This window comes from Tachypleus tridentatus, chromosome 10 (assembly GCF_004210375.1).
Source record: "Tachypleus tridentatus isolate NWPU-2018 chromosome 10, ASM421037v1, whole genome shotgun sequence".
NCBI classification, from domain to species: domain Eukaryota; kingdom Metazoa; phylum Arthropoda; class Merostomata; order Xiphosura; family Limulidae; genus Tachypleus; species Tachypleus tridentatus.
This window is the reverse complement of record NC_134834.1, coordinates 184724305-184744949: the sequence shown is the minus strand read 5'-3', so window position 1 is coordinate 184744949 and position 20645 is coordinate 184724305. Positions and strand designations below refer to the sequence as shown.

At 38.2% G+C, this 20645-nt stretch overlaps 1 protein-coding gene across 3 annotated transcripts in view; it reads right to left on the bottom strand.

Annotated features, from left to right (window-relative positions):
- LOC143231106 (neuroglobin-like) overlaps positions 1-19669 on the bottom strand; it is a 61335-nt gene extending 41666 nt beyond the window's left edge. The window contains exons 1-2 of one of the 3 annotated variants that reach the window (XM_076465677.1): positions 19566-19669; positions 17247-18247 (exon numbers count right to left, since the gene is read on the bottom strand). The gene's annotated coding sequence lies outside the window, so the exon portion shown is untranslated. Of the gene's footprint in view, positions 1-17246; positions 18248-18939; positions 19056-19565 lie in introns of those variants that run through there. The other 2 variants (XM_076465678.1, XM_076465680.1) reach the window with 2 other exon arrangements.
- Between the last annotated feature and the right edge of the window lie 976 nt (positions 19670-20645).

Sequence of the window (20645 nt, the reverse complement as noted above, 5' to 3'; positions counted from 1 at the left end):
AAAAAAGCAGTAAAACGATCATATCTCTCACTCACTGGGCTCAATGCAACACTTCTTATACCTCTGACCACATACAATTAAAGTATACAATGGAATAGAACACTTTCAATTGAAGAATGGTGCCCGAAATGGCCAGGTGGTTAAGGCGCTCGACTCGTAATCCGAGGGTTGCGGGTTCGAATCCCCGTCACACCAAATACGTTCGCCCTTTCAGCTGCGGGGACGTTATAACGTTACAGTCAATCCCACTATTTGCGCTATTCGTCCCTAATTTAGAAGTGCAAGACTAGAGGGAAGGCAGCTTGTCACCACCACCCACCGCTAACTCTTGGGCTACTCTTTTACCAACAAATAGTGGGATTTCCGCGTATTCAAAACAACCAAAAATGATTGAAGACATACTTCAAATAGCGATTGTGGAACAACTTTTAGAGAAAACTCGGGAATATAACAGTTATACAATAATGTGATCCCTGTTAATGTACCTGTTCTACTGGTGATTGAAGTGTGAACATTTATTTCGCTTCTCTTTCTTCATCGGGTTTTTGGTCTTAATGACCAGAGGTCAGGTTTATTTGGACCTCTTCCTCAAAGAACTTTTATTTAAAAAAAAATTGGCAAAGAGACTCTCAGGTTACGAGCCTAATGCATTAACCCACCTGGCCATGCCCAGCCACAAGACTAAACGAAACTGTTGTATTTACATATTGATAACGTGTAATAAATACATATATTTAAACAAAATATCATAACATTTTTTTAGAGAGCGTTCACAACAATGAAACAAGTAATAACATTACTTGAAATAAACATAAAATACGTATTAATTTACAGATAGTGGCAATATAAATACATTGTTTTTTTGTAACCACAAACCTACATAATGGGCTAAAAAACACAGTAGAAAAGACCACAAGGTGTGTAAAAATAACTGAAAACATTCAAAAATGTTAAAAACACACGTCTGCCCGAAACGTTTAAATGAAAATGTTTTTTGCTATAGACGTGTGTTTTGACATTTATGCAATTAGTTATCCGTATTGTACTCATTACGACTATCGAAACCTGATTTCTTTAGTTAGAAGCTTTCGGTTTAGAGCTGAGCCACTAGGGGTCAAGTGTTATTCATTCAGTTTTCTTACGGAAAGTTTATTTTCAGTAATAGCTTTTGATTTATTCGTTCTTTTTTTCAAATAATAAAGAAAAAGAAAGTGATGCAAAGGTCTTTCAAAAAGTTTCGTAAAAGTCAAATTTCCCCGAGTTTGAAAAAAAAAAAAACGAAAGAAAGAAACCCGTTAAAATCTGGTAGAACTGCAAACTGTTTTCGCAAATAAGAAAACTATTAGCACATAAAACGAAATTTGCCACTCATAAAAAGATCTACAGAATGAAAGGACCCCATATAAAAGTAAACATGGACAAAATGGTGGGGGGTACCCATTGAAGGAAGCTTCCCAACATATCCACACGATCAAAAGAGTAATTACACATGCCTAGTGTACAAACATCACAAACTTGTTTGTAACATATGGAGAAAATACATTATCGTTCGTTCTCCGAAAATGATGGTTCATACTTTAGTAATTGAAATCAATAATGTGGGTAAATTATAGGCACTATAGTTTGACAGCAAGACTGCTTATAAAGACATGTAGTAATAGCTATACACACACACACACTGAATTGTAGCCTAGCGTTTATGCGTAGTTACACACACACACACACACTGAAATGTAGCCTAGCGTTTAGCGCGTAGTTACACACACACACTGAAATGTAGCCTAGCGTTTAGCGCGTAGTTACACACACACACTGAAATGTAGCCTAGCGTTTAGCGCGTAGTTACACACACACTGAAATGTAGCCTAGCGTTTAGCGCGTAGTTACACACACACACTGAAATGTAGCCTAGCGTTTAGCGCGTAGTTACACACACACCGAAATGTAGCCTGGCGTTTAGCGCGTAGTTACACACACACTGAAATGTAGCCTGGCGTTTACGTAGTTTACACACACCGCTGAATGTAGCCCTGGCGTTTAGCGCGTGGTTACACACACACACTGAAATGTAGCCTGGCGTTTGGCGCGTAGTTACCACCTGCCACACTGAAATGTAGCCTAGCGTTTAGCGCGTGGTTACACACACACACACACGAAATGTAGCCTGGCGTTTAGCGCGTGGTTACACACACACACACTGAATGTAGCCTGGCGTTTAGCGCGTGGTTACACACACACTGAAATGTAGCCTGGCGTTTAGCGCGTGGTTACACACTGCACACACTGAAATGTAGCCTGGCGTTTAGCGCGTAGTTACACCACAATACCACACACTGAAATGTAGCCTGGCGTTTAGCGCGTAGTTACACGCACACACACACACTGAAATGTAGCCTGGCGTTTAGCGCGTGGTTACACGCACACACTGAATGTAGCCTGGCGTTTAGCGCGTGGTTACCACGCACACACTGAATGTAGCCTGGCGTTTAGCGCGTGGTTACACACACACACTGAAATGTAGCCTGGCGTTTAGCGCGTAGTTACACACACACACTGAAATGTAGCCTGGCGGTTTAGCGTAGTTACCACACACACACACTGAATGTAGCCTAGCGTTTAGCGCGTAGTTACACACACACACTGAAATGTAGCCTGGCGTTTAGCGCGTAGTTACACACGCACACACTGAAATGTAGCCTGGCGTTTAGCGCGTAGTTACACACACACACACTGAATGTAGCCCTGGCGTTTAGCGCGTAGTTACACGCACACACTGAATGTAGCCTAGCGTTTAGCGCGTAGTTACACACACACACACACTGAAATGTAGCCTAGCGTTTAGCGTGTAGTTACACACACACACACACTGAAATGTAGCCTAGCGTTTAGCGCGTAGTTACACACGCACACACTGAAATGTAGCCTAGCGTTTAGCGCGTAGTTACACACACACACACTGAAATGTAGCCTAGCGTTTAGCGCGTAGTTACACACACACACTGAAATGTAGCCTAGCGTTTAGCGCGTAGTTACACACGCACACTGAAATGTAGCCTAGCGTTTAGCGCGTAGTTACACATGCACACACACACACACAGAAATGTGATCTAGCATTGTGGCCTGGTGATTAATGTACAGGTTTCATTCAACATCTGAACAGGAAGTATCATAAGCCATATTAATAACGTATTAGATGTAATACTAAAGGAAAAACGTCTTCAAACAATATATATAGTGATATTATTACCCCAGATTTAGCTTTACAACGTTCTGAAAACGAAAAAAAATCACTAGTTTCCTAATTAATTAGTTACATTGGTGGAACTTGATCGGTTTTACTTATGTCAGCAGCATAGAGAACTTCAGTAAATGTTGTAATGTTTAACATACAAGGTCCCTTCATCTAGTAGGTATTCTGATACACTGTATATCCTACAGATAGTATGTACTTAATACACCATATACTACATGGCGAACATATTTCGGGAACCTTCCGAGCTATTTACTTGTTACTATCTTAGTTAACCTTTTAACAAAGAATTATTCTGTCGTTCCAAATATTCATTCTGTCCTGTCTGATACAAGATAAAAGCAAGTTGTTGCATAATAGTGTTTTGAATTAAAGCTGCTAAGAGTATCTTCTTCTGACGATAAAGTATTACAATAAAAGCAACTATAGTTTCATTGTCACGAACCCTTGTTTTATTAATGTCTCAACATTCTGACAGCTGGTTAGGGTTAATATAGAGAAACTATCGTGGGGTAAAAACAGACAGACCAGTTCACTAACTTAGCTGGTCTACGACATTTAAAATATTTTTCTGTGACTGGTTTAACTGAAATAAAACTTCATATTTGGGAACATATTTCGATATCTTGCGTCGTTTAAATTGAAGTATGTTTTCTTGTAGCAAAGCCACATTGAGCTATCTGTTGGGTCCACCGAGGGGAATCGAACCCCTGAATTTCGCGTTGTAAATCCTTAGACTTACCGCTGTACCAGCAGAGGACCTAAATTAAAGTAAAGGATATTTCAACAAACAGAATGGAACATGGAATCTTTTTAAATTGGATGTTAAGATTTTTTTTAAATTTTATGTAAAAGGTAGTCGAGAGCTACCTATGGTTGATTGATTGATTTAGTGTTTTATGGCACAAAGCAGCGAGGCTATCTGCGCCAGACATTCGGTAAGAATGTAAAAAAAAAAATAAATGTAGTAATAGACATAAATGGAAATGAAGGTAAAACAAAAAAGTATAAAACCAATGTTGACACCTAGTCTACAATGTTAAGATAGAAGGCAGAGTATAAGAAGTTGTAAGGTATTTACTCTAGCAAAAAGGTAATGATCATAACCCGCCAGGAAGATTAACAGGTAAGTTCAAGAACCACTGTCAGTCACCTGAAGTTGGTCTTTCCAGTCCTGGTTCCGGGTTAAGAGTCAATATAGCCAGTACTAAAAAGTAAAGTAGTAAAAGTGTGAAATGATATGCAGCAAAAGTATAACAACAACTCGCCAGGACGACTAACGAGTAGTTACAACGGATAGTTCAAACAGTAGCGTTAGACATCTGAAATTGGCCTTTCCAGTCCTGGTGTCGAGTTATTTAATGTTCTGGCCATTGTCCAATGTCAAATTGAATGAGAGAGATTAAAAACTGTAAAAAAGGAACCACAATTAAAAAGGTGTAATGAATAAATATGCAACACTTAAATGAGATTAAAAAGATTAATGGCCATTAAAAAATTAAAAACATTATCAAGGTGGACAGAGTCACCATCACCAATAACTCTGTCCAATGTTACAGACTGACCCTGGGAAAAAATATGTTTAAAATATTGCCGTCGAGAATTGTAGTTTGTAGTTGCCGCTCAATATATCTCATGTTTGACGACTGACATGAGGTGTGAAAGTCGTCGACATACAGCCCATTCGCAACAGTGAGAGGGAGTTGTTCAGTGATGGCATTTATCTTTATACTGAAGAGTAACACTCAATACACAGCTTTGAGGGACTCGAAGTTCCTGTACAAAAGAACGGGAAAGTGTCGAACCATACGAACTTGGAATCTCCTGTCCATTAAAATTTTTTTAATAAACATGAGTAGATGGCCACGTAACCCATATGTATGGAGGTCTCGCAAAACGCCATACCTCCATGTTGTGTCGTAATGTTGTTTTGACATTCTCTATGTCAAAGAATATTGATACAAGATGTTGGCGGTTGAGAAAGGCTTCTCTGATAGATGTTTCAAGACAAATTAGGTGGTCTGTGGTGGAGTGCTGTCGACGGAACCCACACTTGGTGAGCGAGAGGAGGTTGTTTGATTCAAGGAACCAAACAAGACGAGCATTAACCATCCTTTCTAATGTCTTACAGAGACAGCTTGTCAAAGCAATTGGACGGTAGTTTGAAGGAATCTTGGGATCTTTCCCTGGCTTAGAGAAAGGTAAAATAATAGCCTGACGCCAGGCATCAGGAAAAACATTCTCCTGCCAGATCCGGTTGAAAACAATCAGAAGGACATCAAGAAAAGCAGGAGATAGATGGTGCAGCATGTCATAATGAATATCATCAGGTCCAACAGACGTACTAGCAGACCGATGAAGGGCCATTTTTTAGTTCCACCAGGGTAAAGGTACAATTATAGTCAAAGAAACAGTTCGAAAGGAAAGAGGTGATCGCTCTGCCCGAGTCTTGATGGCCAGGAAGGTGGAGGAACAAGCAGAAATGCTAGATACCCGGCAAAAGCTTTCACCTAGAGTGTTAGCGATGTTCCGAACATCAGTCACCTCCTGACCATCAGAGAGTAAGATCGAGAGGGGGACAGAATTGTAGTGCCCATTAACCTTTCGAATCCTGTCCCATATGATTTGGAACTGGTGGTAGAAGATATGCTGGTTGTGAACTTAATCCAAGATTCCTTCTGGCTTTGACGTCTTACCCACCTAGCATGTGCACGGGCCCGTTGGAAAGCAACCCGGTTTGAAAGTGTGGGATACCTACGAAAAGTATCCCAGGCCCGCTTTTGAGCCTTCCGTGCTAAGTGGCAAGCAGGATTCCACCACGTACGAGGACACCGTGGAAAACGTGTCGAGGTTTTAGGAATACACTGAGCAGCTGCATGTGTAATACAGTCAGTTACCGCTGCTACACAGTCGTCTATTGATGGCTGATTTACGATGGCAGGATCAAGTTCTGCGAGAGCAGTGAAAGTGGACCAGTCTGCCTGATCCAGCTTCCACCGGGGGCATCGACCACGGCCATTCTCTCTCAAAAGGATCGGAAAATGATCACTGTCTAGTGGATTACTGTCAACCCTCCATGAAAAATGGGAGAATAATGAAGGGGAGCAAACAGAGATCAATAGCGGTAAAGGACTGACTAGGTGCATGAAAGCAAGTGGAAGAACCAGAATTGAAAAGAGACAGATTGTGATCAGAGAGCATCCGCTCTACAGATCGGCCCCTCCCATCAATAATAGCACTTCCCCAGAGGGGATGATGTCCATTAAAATCCCCTAGGATTAGAAATGGAGATGGCAACTGTTCAATGAGAGCATCAAGATCTGATTGATCATATGTCTCTCCAAGAGACAGGTACAGAGAACAAACAATGATGGTATGACCCAAGGAAACACGGATGGCTACAGCCTCCAAAGGTGTGTTGAGTGACAAAGACAGGGTGGGCAAATGTTGATCAACCAACAGTGCCACCCCTCCATGTACTCGACCATCACACAACCTGTCATTTCTGTACAGAGAAAACTGCCGAATGGAGACAGTATCAGCAGTGTTGAGAAATGTTTCTTGTAAAGAAAGACAAACAGGATGGTATGAAGCAATCAGCGTTTTGATATCATCCAGATTAGAACGTAAACCTCGACAGTTCCATTGTATCAAGGTGGCCATTTTTAAGAACGGGTAGGTGAAGTGGCTGAAGAACCCTTTGGTTTACGACCACGTCTTTTTCTTTACTGTCTTTAGTCGGAGGAGGTCTATCAACCTCCATGGATCCTGCTCTGGGTCGGGTGGGCAGGTTTTTGTTATTGGAAGGGGAATCCAGTGACTGAGGACGCGAACGAATAATTGTTTTGTCTCTTGTGGTGGGAGAAAAAGATGTATCAGAAGTAATGCCTGTATTTGAAACTGAAGGACGGCGATCTTGAGGTTTGTTGGAAGGTATGGGAGGAACAGAGATGGGTGTGGAAGTCGATTCATCAACCTTTTTAACCATGGAGGCACAGAGAGATCTGTCTGCACTCCCACTGTAGTTGTGGAATGAAGTACAGCAGCATATGTCTGAGATGAAGTGGTGGACAGCAATTTTCGTCCCTCAGGATAAGTAATGAGTCGTTTTCAAATGCTGCACCTCTTTTCCTCCAACCATTTTGGGCAAGAACGAAAGTCGGAACGGTGAGAACCATTGCCATTGACACAATGTGGGTCCATTTCACACTCATAGGCATAGTGGTCCTTGCCACCACAACGAGCACCTGTCAGGGAACCACGATATGACGTCTTTGAGTGACCGAACCTCTGACACTGGAAACATCAGAGAGGGTTTGGAATGTATGGCCGTACCCTGCAATTAAGATAACCTGTCTTGATGGTGGCAGGTGCACGTGGTGATGTAAATGTCAAAACGAGGATATTTGTCGGCAGTGTAACTCCATCATTGAGAATGGAGATGCGCCTCACTGCAGAAACTCCTTGAGTGGAAAGACCAGCGAGAATCTCTGACTCGGGAACGTTCTTCAAATTCCTTTCAACAATAACTCTTCGTGAAGAATTCAAGGTAGCATGGGGCGTAACCTCAATAGGTATATCCCCAATTGCCTTTGAATTCAAGAGGAGTTCACTGTGTTGGGATGTGGATGTTTCAACCAATATGTCACCAGATCGAAGTTTCTTTACTGACTTTGGAGAGCCAGCAAGTCCCTCTATTCCCTTTTGAATAAAAAAAGGGGACATTTGCCCTAAAGGTTTTTCCGAAAGAGAATGTAATATAAGAAAATGAGGTACGTGTGTTACTGATGTTGAAGATTGCTGTTCTGAGTATTCAAGACGTGGTCGCTTACCCAATGACTGTTTATTTTACAATTTTATTTAAATTTTTTGGAGGATCCATAGGAAAAGGAAAAAATTTCGGTACCCTCTGATCCCACCCACCATGGAACCCTACAAGGGGACGCACTACAAAGTCATTCAAGGACAATGCAGCAACGCCAGGGTTTCGTGAGCACTATACCCAAACACCAGCATCAGGCACAATGTCCACAACACCCGTTGAGAACTTCAAACACTGGTACTTGGTTGACTCTAGCCCAAGTGGACCAGCCGATTGACCCAAGGGGGGCCACCCAAAGGCCGCCCGTCTACAGGAATTCGAGGCCAAAGTGGTGTGTTAGGGTTGGACCCCTCAACCACCAGGATCCTCTCCACCCCTTCACGGGTCGCCACGCACGGCAAACACGTGGGTGGATGTTTAGATCCCAGAGAAGGTAACCAGATAGAACAATACCTTCCCTGGGAGGTCCCCTCACCACGTACAGGAATCCACACCGAGGGGCTACCTATGGTAGCTACCCGCAATTTACCAGTGAGAGGGTAGAGAGGAGGCAATTGGTCACCACCCACCGCCAACTTTTGGGCTACTCTTCTTCCAATGAACAGCAGGATTAACCATCACTTTCCAGTGTTCCCATGGATGAAAATGTAAGCATGTTCAGTGACGGAGATTCGAACTCCCAGCCATAGGGCATTACATGACAGTCAATCCCACTGTTTGTTGGTAAGAGTAACCTAAGAGATGGCGGTGGATGATGATAACTTGCTACCTTTCCTCTAGTCTCTCACTGCTAAATTAGGGTTGGCTGGCGCAGATTACTCTCGTGTAGCTTTGCGCGAAATTCAAACCAAATATTAAAGTCTAACGAGAAGTTTGATATCAAGGAAGCAGGCGACAGTGCATTCTTTTGTTATTAAAGCTGTTTATTATTGTTTCGGTTAATCTAATTAAATGATCTGTAAAGTTCATACATAATTACTCAAATACACAAACAATACCAGATAGACTTCTACAGAAAACAATAAAATATTTTGATAGAAATTGGCGAAAAAATGAGTTGTTATGCGAACTAGACAGATATTGTATATATAATGAAGAGAGACCTAAACATCTTTAAGATAAAATCAAATTTAAAATAATAATAATAAAATAGTGCTAAAATAAAACAGGCCACTACGTTCTCGACTTATTAAAACAATTTTAAAAAATGAAAGAATATAAATGACATTGCCCTGAAAAGGACCAGATTTAAAGTTATGATATTACTTCAGCCATTCCGTATTTACTCTAAATGTATTAATCAGGCCATTCCAACTAAGTAATGGAAGGAGGAAGAGGTCTAGTGTACCTGCTTCTCCTGGGTATACAAATATATATACCCAAACATCTAGAGAGAGGAGTTTGAACACATGTCGTGATATAAAGTTACATTACTATCTGTTGCACTTCCGTTGTACATTTATTTTGGTGCCTACTCTTGTTTCTGTATAGTTTTTTTTTTTTTGCATGTGACGTATATTCTTGACTTTATATTGTGCAAGTCCCGCATGTTCTCAAAATTTGTAGAAAGTTCTTGTACGTAAGAATCAACAGTGTACGAGGTGTGTTTATAATAATAGTGACTCACAGTATTATTACAACCTAACTTTGGTGAATGTTCTACAGTCTCGTGTGACTGATATACAAAACAACCGACGCGCCGAGAAACAAAAGTATTATTTAATGGACAGTTACAGTCAGTACACTATTGGCCTAGGAAGCTATAATTGTGATTATTAATCGGAAAACTACAAAATGTTACAAAGAACGTAATAGATTTCGAACATTACTTAACATTTCAACCTCAGTTAATTGCTTTGGGCCTTCGAATTTCTACGAGGACATTACATATCTTCGCTGGTAAAAACAGTCGTGAGAGGCCAATCAGGCTAGCTTAAGCGGAGTGTAACAATATCAACTCAGAATTAGCTCTACATGTACCTGGACCGTCGATAAAATATTCAGTTTTAGACTAGATAGAAGACTCAGTATCGTCTGCAAGTTTGTAAAACCATCATTTGTAATAACTATTAGTTATAATAGTTATTATAAATGATATTGTTTTTATGTTTGTATATTGGAATATACAAAATCATTCATAATTTATAAATCACACATTCGAGATGCATAGTTTGTTTGCGGTTAGCCATGAAGTTACAGAAGAGCTATCCTTGGATATCGAAAGTCAGTTTTCAGTGTTAAAAACCTTTAGACTAACCTCTGTACCACTAGTGGAGGGCTGAGACGAATATTTGTAATATATAAACAAGTGCGCAGTGTTGTTCTCATTAGCTTGTTATTATAATAAAATATTTAGTTTTAAAGTCGTGATAGGAAACAAAGTTTATATTATATATTTCTCCATAGGATTTACCTGTGGAGAATAGAACAACCACCTTAAAGTTATCTGGATCTTTATAATTTACGTCGATATGTACATTCCACCTATCTGAACATGCTATTAAAAATAGACCCCCGGCTATGGAGTAATTACATTACTAGCTGACTACTATGAGCGTGGGAAATAGAGGGATCAAATCCAAACAAACTCTCCCAAGTCGCTCCTCTGAGAAACCATTATGGCACATGCCAGATTTTGCGACAATCCGTTTAGCAGTTTGCCAGTTTTTGTTGTTGTTTTTTAAATGTCGCGCAAAGCTACACGAGGGATATCTGCGCTAGCCGTCCCTAATTTGGCAGTGTAAGACCAGAGGGAGGGCGGCTAGTCGTCATCACCATCCACCGACAACGCTTGGGCTACTCTTACGGACGAATAGTGGGATTGAAAGTAACATTATAATGTCCCCACGGCTGAAAGGGCGAGCATGTTTAAAATAAGAACAATTCAAGAAACCTCAAGTATTTGTACGACTGCCAAAAAGTGAAAGAACACAAGTGAAATTACACGTAAGCCTTGGATAACAACATAATAATTCGCTATAAGTGACAGTAATTAAAGTATTACTTTCACTACCAGTTGGTAAAAGCATATTTATTTATTCATCTTTGTCTTTCACCGCTTTAGTACAACCTATTATGTAGCCATCTGCATAAGCAACGCTCATCTGACTAGTTCTAAGGGGACATTCATCTCACGGAATACAAGACACGCAAACATGGTATCAATCTGAACATTCGCTGATAGTCCCCACTCCTCCACCGCCCCCTGGCGCCTCACCGGCCAAGGTCGTTTTCATCACACATGAAGAATCTCCGTAAACATGCTCCACTGTTACCAAACGCTGAATATTCTGCTCCAACAAACAGCTATAGCCTGGTTTCAGTTTTGTTTTTACTTTCAGTTCGTTATTTAAGCAGACCAAAATATCTCAAAGTGATGATAAATGTTTATCTACGCCAGTTCCGTTGGTGGGTTTTTTGTTGTTTTTCTTTCCCCTTTACATTTGATTACCGTATCTTAAAATCAAGGTTAACTTTATACAAAAAACCAAACAAACAAACAAAAAAAACATCACAGAAACAAATTAATTTTTTCTTCAAATTTCAAACTAGTTAACCAAGGTCGTTCTATAATGACGAGTTTAGACTTATTTTAGGTACAAACTCGGCTAGGAACTTTGATATTTTATCTCAAACAATAATTAAACATATACAGATGTGTAATAAATTAAAAAGGTTTCATCCAATACAGAAGCACGTTTGGATTTAAAAAGGTTTCATCCAATACAGAAGCACGTTTGGATTTAAAATGTTTCATCCAATACACAACATTTATCGGATTTCAAATCTTTTACTTTGCAAAATGTCTACTTAAATCAAACTAAAAATACAAAAAATCGTCGTCTCATGTTTTCACAGTGTTCGTTTATTTATCGAGCGATGTTCAAAGCTACCTAAGGGATAGCTATTCCTAATTTTTAAGTGGCAAACTAAAGGAAAGACAATCAGTAACACCACCCATCGCTAGCTCTTGGTTTGTTTGTTTGTTGAATTCCACGCAAAGCTACTCAAGAGCTATCTGCGCTAGCCGTCCCTAATTTAGCAGTGTAAGACTAGAGGGAAGCCACCTAGTCATCACCCACCGCCAACTCTTGGGCTACTCTTTACCAACGAATAGTGGGATTGATCGTAACATATAACGCCCCTACAGCTGAAAGGGCGAACACGTTTGGTGTGATTGGCCGCTAGCTCTTGGACCATCACATTATAACTGTTTAAAGCCCAAGAGTATTCGATGACGGGTTCGAACTCGCGATCTACAGATTGCAACTTAGGTGCACTAACTGCCAGACTACACCAAGCCCGTCCTTTCGTAAAGATTAATTTTAACCTACACTTAAAATAAGCAGTATAAAAAACAATAATTAATTTTATATTTCAAACATCTGACGGTAGGACGCGCATATCTAACCGTTCTCAACGAGCACAGTCAACGTGTTTCTGTTGATAACACATTAAAATTTGTCTTTGTACCAAAAATGTTGCATGGTAATTTTATAACGTTTGGGCAAAATGGCTATATAAAAGCTTAGTTAATACGATTTGCTTTGCGTTGTAACAACGGGATAGCGGGTAATTACTACTTATTGAAGAAATGTTGAAATTATAATGAAACTATCAGTGACTGCACACTGCTATTTTCAGAAGACGTTTAATGAGAGATTAAATAGAAGTGTAGCGTCTCGCGACGCACTTATCCGAGTTAAGAATTGCTATAAATAACATGTATTGATCCGTTATATACTAATAACGTCACGTACAGAAATGCTTGGTTCCTCGCATTCAGTTACAACACAGAGTGGCTTTGTATTTTTATTTAATACTTAAGAACGGAAGTAATTATCTTGTTGCCCTAGGTTTCGAATGTCCATGGTTTTGAATACCATCTTTGTTGCACAAGTATTTGACAAAATTTATGATGTCTCCACATACAATTACTAAAATGCTGTATTACGAGTCCTACTTGTATCAAGAAATACACGTGAAAATCAAGGAAGAAAAAAGTCCTTAAGCACTCCATACACTTCAGATACTAAGACTAAAAATATAGTGTAATAAAAATAGCGCCCCCTATAGTATATATCTTTTGTTGCACAGTGTGACAGTAAAGGAAAGTATGCTTAATTGAAATCGCCGTTTACACCGCATGGATCAGACCCTGCCATTGTTATAAAATTAGGGTTATCACCGGCGGACTGAGCATGCGCATTTTAAGTGCTCGATTCAGTGCTGCGTTTTCATACACAAGGAGCACTACTTTTGTTGCATCCTGTAGAAGGAACACAAACTATGTAGCAAATTGGTTTATGGATTTCATTTTACTTAAATCCTATCAACAAAACCAAAATAAAAGCAACATACTTACACATCTTGCTACTGAAAGAAACCTTATGTAGTTAGGTATATAAATATAGCAGTGCTGTTTGTTAAATGTCCAATGTTACTTCACCACATTTGATACGGAGGCTCGTTAGGTCTGTGAGAAGTACATACACATTTCCAGCTTTGCGGTATTTACCACCACTTCATCCCATGTCGATGGACCTTTACCACATTTGTCATGAAGGTTTATTGAGTCCATGGGGAGATGCATACAAACTTGTAGTTTCCTATTTTACGTATTAAAGTTTTTATGCATTTTTTAAAAAATGCAAAGGAAGCAAATACAACAGAAATTACACAAGTGAAAACGAGCATGTTAGTGTTTGAATACAATAAATAAACTATCTTGAAATACCAAAATTACCAAAATTTATTATTTTTCTTCAAAACAAAGCTTTGTACGTACTGTCATTTACGGTTTGTATTTCAGTGAAACGCTCAAAAATAAAACTATATAGTGAAACGATCAGTGTCCAGTTAAAGAAAAATACTGTAGTGTTTTTTAGGTCCTTTATTTCTATTAAAATATGTTATACCTACAGGACTGAAGTAATCAGTGACAGTGTTAGTTTTTGTTTTAAATCAGTTTATAAAGTTTTATTGGATGATAAACTAAAAGTTTTGAAAGATCTCATTTCTCGTACTATTATCGTGCCATTTTATACACCCCCCCCCCACGGAGTCAGCGGTAAGTTACGGACTTGCATGCTAAAATCCGGGATTCAAGTCCAGGCAGAGGACTTTGGGCGAGTAACCCATTGGGTATTTTGCATCAAAAAAGTAAATTCTGGCAGGTATTTTGATTTAAACAAAATCAAAACTTTACGAGTCTATTACGATAATTATAAGATCGACGTTTCGTGTCACGTGAGAGCTTGACGTCGCAGGAAATTACCCGTAATTGCAGTGAGACGTAATAATCACAGTCGGAGGTAGTTTCCATAACAATGAGGTAAGTTGATGATGGCAGACTTCAAGCCACGTAGTTGTATCAAGACAGTCAAAATAATGATTTTATGGTCTTAGTAACATTTGCTCTGGTACCAAAACGGTGGAAATACTGAGTGGCTTTATTTACTTCCTATACACATTATAAAGTAAATAGATGTAAGATCTTTTAAGTACGGCCCAGCATGGCCAGGTGGTTAAGGTACTATACTCGTAACCTGAGGATCGTGGGTTCGAATCTCCCTCACACTAAACATGTTCGCCCCCCTTTTAAGCCGTGGGAGAATTATAAAGTTACGATCAATCCCACTATTCGTTGGTAAAAGCCCAAGAAGTGGCGGTGGGTGGTGATGACTAGCTGCCTTCCCTCTAGTCTTACACTGCTAAATTAGAATTAGGGACGGCTAGCACAGATAGCTATCGTGTAGCTTTGCGCGAATTTCAAAAACAAACACTTTTGAACACTCAATAGATTACAATGAGTTTCTCTATTCACACAGCCTGAGAAAACACTTGTGAACAAAGATGGATATAAATATCTGGATTATTAAAGTTTCCTTTAAAACAATACTTTATTAATTTATTCGTTTTTTCGCTTATTGAGAATGAAACTAGTATGTGTTATTGTTCCCATGGTTACAAAATAAACGGAAAGTCAGCGTCAGTTATAATTTCCCCATTATTTTTATGGAGATTTGGTAACCTCAGAGGAAAGATAACCGACACTAGCTTTTATATAGATTTGCTAACCATGGGAACGATAACAGACACCAATTTTCTACAATTTGGCAAGTCAGAGTCATTTACTGTTCTCCTGTAGTTACCAATTCTACATAACAAGTAGTACAAGTTAACATTTCTCGTGATTACCAAAGTTGAGAAACATTAATGGGAGTTATTATCACAGCCTAGAAATCGATTCAAAATACAGAACTAATCTCATAGAAATAAATCCTAGAACAGAATTCGAATGTCATGATTTAGACACAAGACTTCTCTCCACAATGATGTAACAGACTTTTTACAAGCAAGTTAATAACATCTGTTGTTTGTGTTGAAGCACAACGCTGAACAGCTGGATAATTTTACCGTGTCTACTGCGGAGATTAAACCATGAAATTTAGCGTTATAGAACACATAACTTGTTGCTGTGTGGTAAAGTGTTGCAGCTGCGTTTGTTTGCTTTCAACACAAAGATAAGCATTGGAGTATCTGTTTGTTTATCCATCATGGGGGAAACAAACTTCGGAATCCAGTGTTGAAGGTCAAATTTACCACTGACCCACAGGGATGAGAGAATGGACCAGAACGCTTCCTCCATAATGTCAAACGAACTGCAGAGAAAGTGACCGCGGAAAATTTCAGACATTTAAGAACGTTGTAGGCGAAACGTAAAACAGTAAATGTAGATGAATCAGTAAAGAAACTGTAAACCAGAACAACAGTTTAAGGTAAAACAATTTTCAAAGGATATATTTACAATTGTAACAACTTAGGGTTACTTACACAAAAGAAATACTAAAACATCAGTTACCTGTATAAAAAAAAAAAGCTATCATCATAAAGAATAATTTGTAGGCATAAAATTAACGATTGAAATATTTGTTTATCGATTATGATTATTAAACAGTCAATACGTTTTAAAATAATTATGAAAAAAAAAAACAATTTCACTGAAAATGTAAAATTAAAATATCACCGTTAAAACGAAACGTTGCAAGACGGTAAAACTATTAAGCGTGCCTAGGACAATTATGGTACTCAACGTAATGATACAAGATGTTAAAGATGAGTTATTAATGGTATTACCAATATAATCGAACAGAGTAAAAGATAATAATGTAACGGTAATACCAGATGTTACAACCTGGTTACAATAACTGTGGTAATACTTAAATATAACACACTTCTGTAAACACAACAGAATATTAGAAAGTCTCGGAATAACGGACTAGATTTTTAAGTATAACAAAATAACCTCTAACAAATGAGTTTTTTAACCGAGTAGAGATTTCAGTCTTCTAATTTCAGATTCTTTAAGTAGAAATAATATGTACAGTAGTCTAAGAGACTTCACGTGGAATTCACGAACAATGCATTTTTAAATAGGCAAGCTTCAAGCCAAATGCGGCTAAGAAAAAAACAAAACAAATCAATGCAAAGCTATTGTAGACACGGGTATAGGAAGGACATTGTAATAGGCCACATCCGTGTATCTTAAACTATTAAAAGCGTTCATCTCTCTACCGTGCTATTGTAATTTATATGTTCACGAATCAACAGACGGCTTCAATAAACACTGTATTCATAAATATGCAGGATTTCTCCTACAGACAACCAACCAATGGATCTCTTCCTCATTCTCTTGTGACAAATAGGTTTCATTTATGATTAGAAAACTAATGCTGGCATCGTGGGTCTATCTTTTGTAGATATATGTAACATCTAATAATAAAGTTGGCGGATTTTTATCAGCCTAGATCCACCTGCATCTGTCGTCCTCTTGTAACTAATACATAATAACTAATTATGCAACTGATTTTTGTTAGCCTAGACTTGCCTGTATCTATCTGTTCTTCTACTGACATGCACCAGATATAATGACAGGATTTGTTAATTTTTCCTTTTAGATTAGTAAACTTGCGACTGTTTCCCATAAAATCTATTTAAATTTCACGTTTTGTGTTAAAAAGAACTAAACAATGTATGATGGCACGAGCGTTCGCATATATTAGAAGTGATAAAAACGAGATAAGTAATAGTTATCATTGTATTGATGCTAGAGGTACCTACTAAGCCTGAAAACTAGTTAGTTTACGTTAGCTAAAATACTTTATATCTTACCGTATTCCGACAGATAAAGTTAAGAGTGAAAACTACTTTCCATTAACTTCAAACAGTACACATAAAGATGAAATATTCGACTGAATACGGTAACCACCAGTCTCTGCGTGTTATGGAAACCGATCGAATTCATTGGTCGGCCACTTTCATTGTTTGCGTCATGGTTCAGTCTACTCTTAAAAAGGGGTTGTAAATATTGTACGCCAACCGGTTTTCTGTTACGTTTTAAAAGTTCGTTGTTCCTGTCATATACGGGACGGGGGGAAGTGACTTTAATTTAATGTTTCCAGCACTCGAACTATAAAATTTATTTCCTGGTCTACAAGTTATAGCCCACTTTGGTCGTAAAAAATAAGTGACTAGATGCACGTATACTTGGTTTATTCTACCACCATCTCACACATTGTGGTTCGTTTCACCCCCAACAGACGCCAGATTCTTTTTTTTTCTTTTTTGTTTTAACATCACGTGATACGTTCCGGTCTGCTTCACTTGTAAATAAAGGGGTGACAAGTACAGCTAGGCTGGGTAGTTATAACAACATCATGCGACATTTTTGTAGCCAACTTTACTCGAAAAACATTGGGATATCGTACTTAAGCTAGGCTATTTAGTATTATAACATCACGTGACACGTCACGGTATTGGTAATATTTAACGATATTATTCTAAAAGTCGATAATGAATAAATTGTTAAGATAATGTTAAATAAAATGACGAACAAAGTTGAATACAACATTTCTATATTTGGTTAGACCGGAACATCCGAGATAATCCCGTACTGTGTTTTATAATACAACTATCCTGCATGAAGTCAGGCTTGAATTAGCGTTGTTATTGTACAACAATATTAGAGTTAAACAGCTGAAACAATATTCTTGTGATTCACGATATTGTAATAGTTCAGGACATTGCTGGATATGTTAATCACACCATGGTCCTTGTGATAAAGTTCTTATCGCCGACTCGTTGAGGTACGTCAACAACCAAAACTCACCAATCTGAAAATAAATATATTGAAACCAATATAAACAACATAACATGTTTTAAAAAACAAGAAGAAATAAATGCATCGTAACATGCGCTTTAAGTTTTTAAAACAGACGATTGAATTAAAATTTTCATCAAATGTAACAAATGAATTTTTCGTTGCAAATATAATTTAAGATTTAACACGTCCTTCAAGAACCAAGAGGTGTTTTTACACCAAGATTTGTCGAGTATTAAAAGTAGTCTCCATCCGGAAACTCCCAGGGAGGGTAGTTTTGGACGTATCTTTTCGAGACAAGTTTGTCGTTTCTTAATCGATAAATTTGCAAGATAAATACAGTATCCTCAAGTCTCTATACTAGTCTACATCTGGATGTAAATATCAACTAGTCTACCATCTGGATATCAATAAAACTACATTCTTGACACCATTAAGCAAGTATCTACTATCACCTTTTATGTTTGTCTTTCAACTGAGATTCTAAGGAGGTATATTTATCAAGGTCTGGCCATGCTGATTGAATAATCAATAAAAAGTGATGCGCTAATGTATTAACTAAGAGACAAACTCGGTGATTATAAAAGAAGAAAACTGGTGAATTAGTCAATAATTCGAAGGCGTTGATAATTAATCAACAAGCCAGTTAAACATCAGTTAAAATAAATATCACAATATCCATAATCAAATATACTCATTACTTACACAGAGCACGAGTACAAAACTCATTTGAAGTAATATAACTAAATATTACCAATACCACGACGTTTTACGTGATGTTAGAATACTAAATAGTCTAGCTTAATCAGGACACCCCTTTTACGAATGCATATATACACACACACACAAGTGAAGCAGGTCGTGAAGTATCCAAGCCGCTTTTCTTGGATGACAACACTTGTTTTACTCTGATATCCCTCAAGGTATTGCCCTTGGTACGTATTGTAATGACCCATTTGTCTCTTGCTTTAATACGTTGAGTCCTATCAATCATTTCCGCTCGTATTGGTATTTCGATTTGGATTAATGACCGGAGAGTATAACCATACCAGAAGTAATAATCGGTGATATAGAGAAAATACGCTTCTAGAGAAAAATGTATATGCATATCAGAAGTAATTCTATACCCCCACCCCAACTCCCCAAGATATGCTTTCCCTTCACGAGTTTCAACACCAATTCTTCCGGGGTGGTCACTTTCCACTCTCCTAGTTATTCATGCGCCTTCACCTATGCAATGTGGAATGTGAGCTCCGGCTGAAATGGGGGTAAATCAGTTTCGGAAACTAATATTTTCTTACACTGAAAATGTATTTCCGATAGGTACTTACCTCCTTTTTACCACTTCCTGGCGCTGGTGTATGTCACGTTTTACTGCTAATTCTCGAAAGTGATGTTTTTTCTAGAGTAGTAGTGCTTCGCCTGTGTATAGATGAGGCAACATGATTGGTGGAGAATGATCACATGATTAGTACGTGTTCAAATTATCTCGTGGTGTAAATTGAAGGATATAAAAGTCTCGTGCACAAACTTCTAGCACTATTGATAAGATCTAAAATATATCGATACTGAAAATTGTTGTAGAAATAAACAACAAATAAACCTACTTGTAAATAAAATAATAATAAATAGATTTTACAAGAAGAAGAAAAAAACGATTTTGAATCGATAATATACATTAAAATTAAAACCCGATTTGATCGTTTGTTTCTTTACAAAAATATGCACAATGGGCTGTCTGTGATAAGCCTTCAATCTTGCCATCGAGCCACCGGCGAGAGTATTACTGCAGGAATATATAAAAAAAAGAAACAAAAACCCGAGTCTCTGGAAGTATTTTTACAATCATTAATCTTTTAGACTCGTAGCAATTCTGAAAAATAATGAGCATTTCAAGACGGAAAAGGGAAGGGAAAATTGTTGAGATCGGAAATTGGGAACCTATAAACAGTCATTCAGGAAATCCAAAATTCTTAGAACGATTACTGAACTTTCAAAATACGCAAAGATGAGAGGAAACTTGTAACCGATTTAAGTCAGAGTTTCAAGGAAAATAAATATAAAGCTCGAGTTTGTTAAGACAACTTTGGAAAGTGGGCTTTATAAGTATGGAGTAATGACTTCTTAATCTGTTATTAAACTTCTGGAATTAAATGAAAATTAAGGAAGACCACAAAATGATTTCAGATAAATATCAGGATATTTTAAGTTCTAAAAACTAGACTTTAGTCGTTGAATCTTGTATTCTGTATAAATTGATATTTCATAGGTTGGTCTTCTAATATACCGGCATGGCCAGGTGGTTAGGGCGCTCGACTCCTAATCCGACGGTTACTGGTTCGAATCCCGTCGCACCAAAAACATGCTCGCCCTTTCAGCCATTGGGGCGTTATAATATGACGGTCACTCAC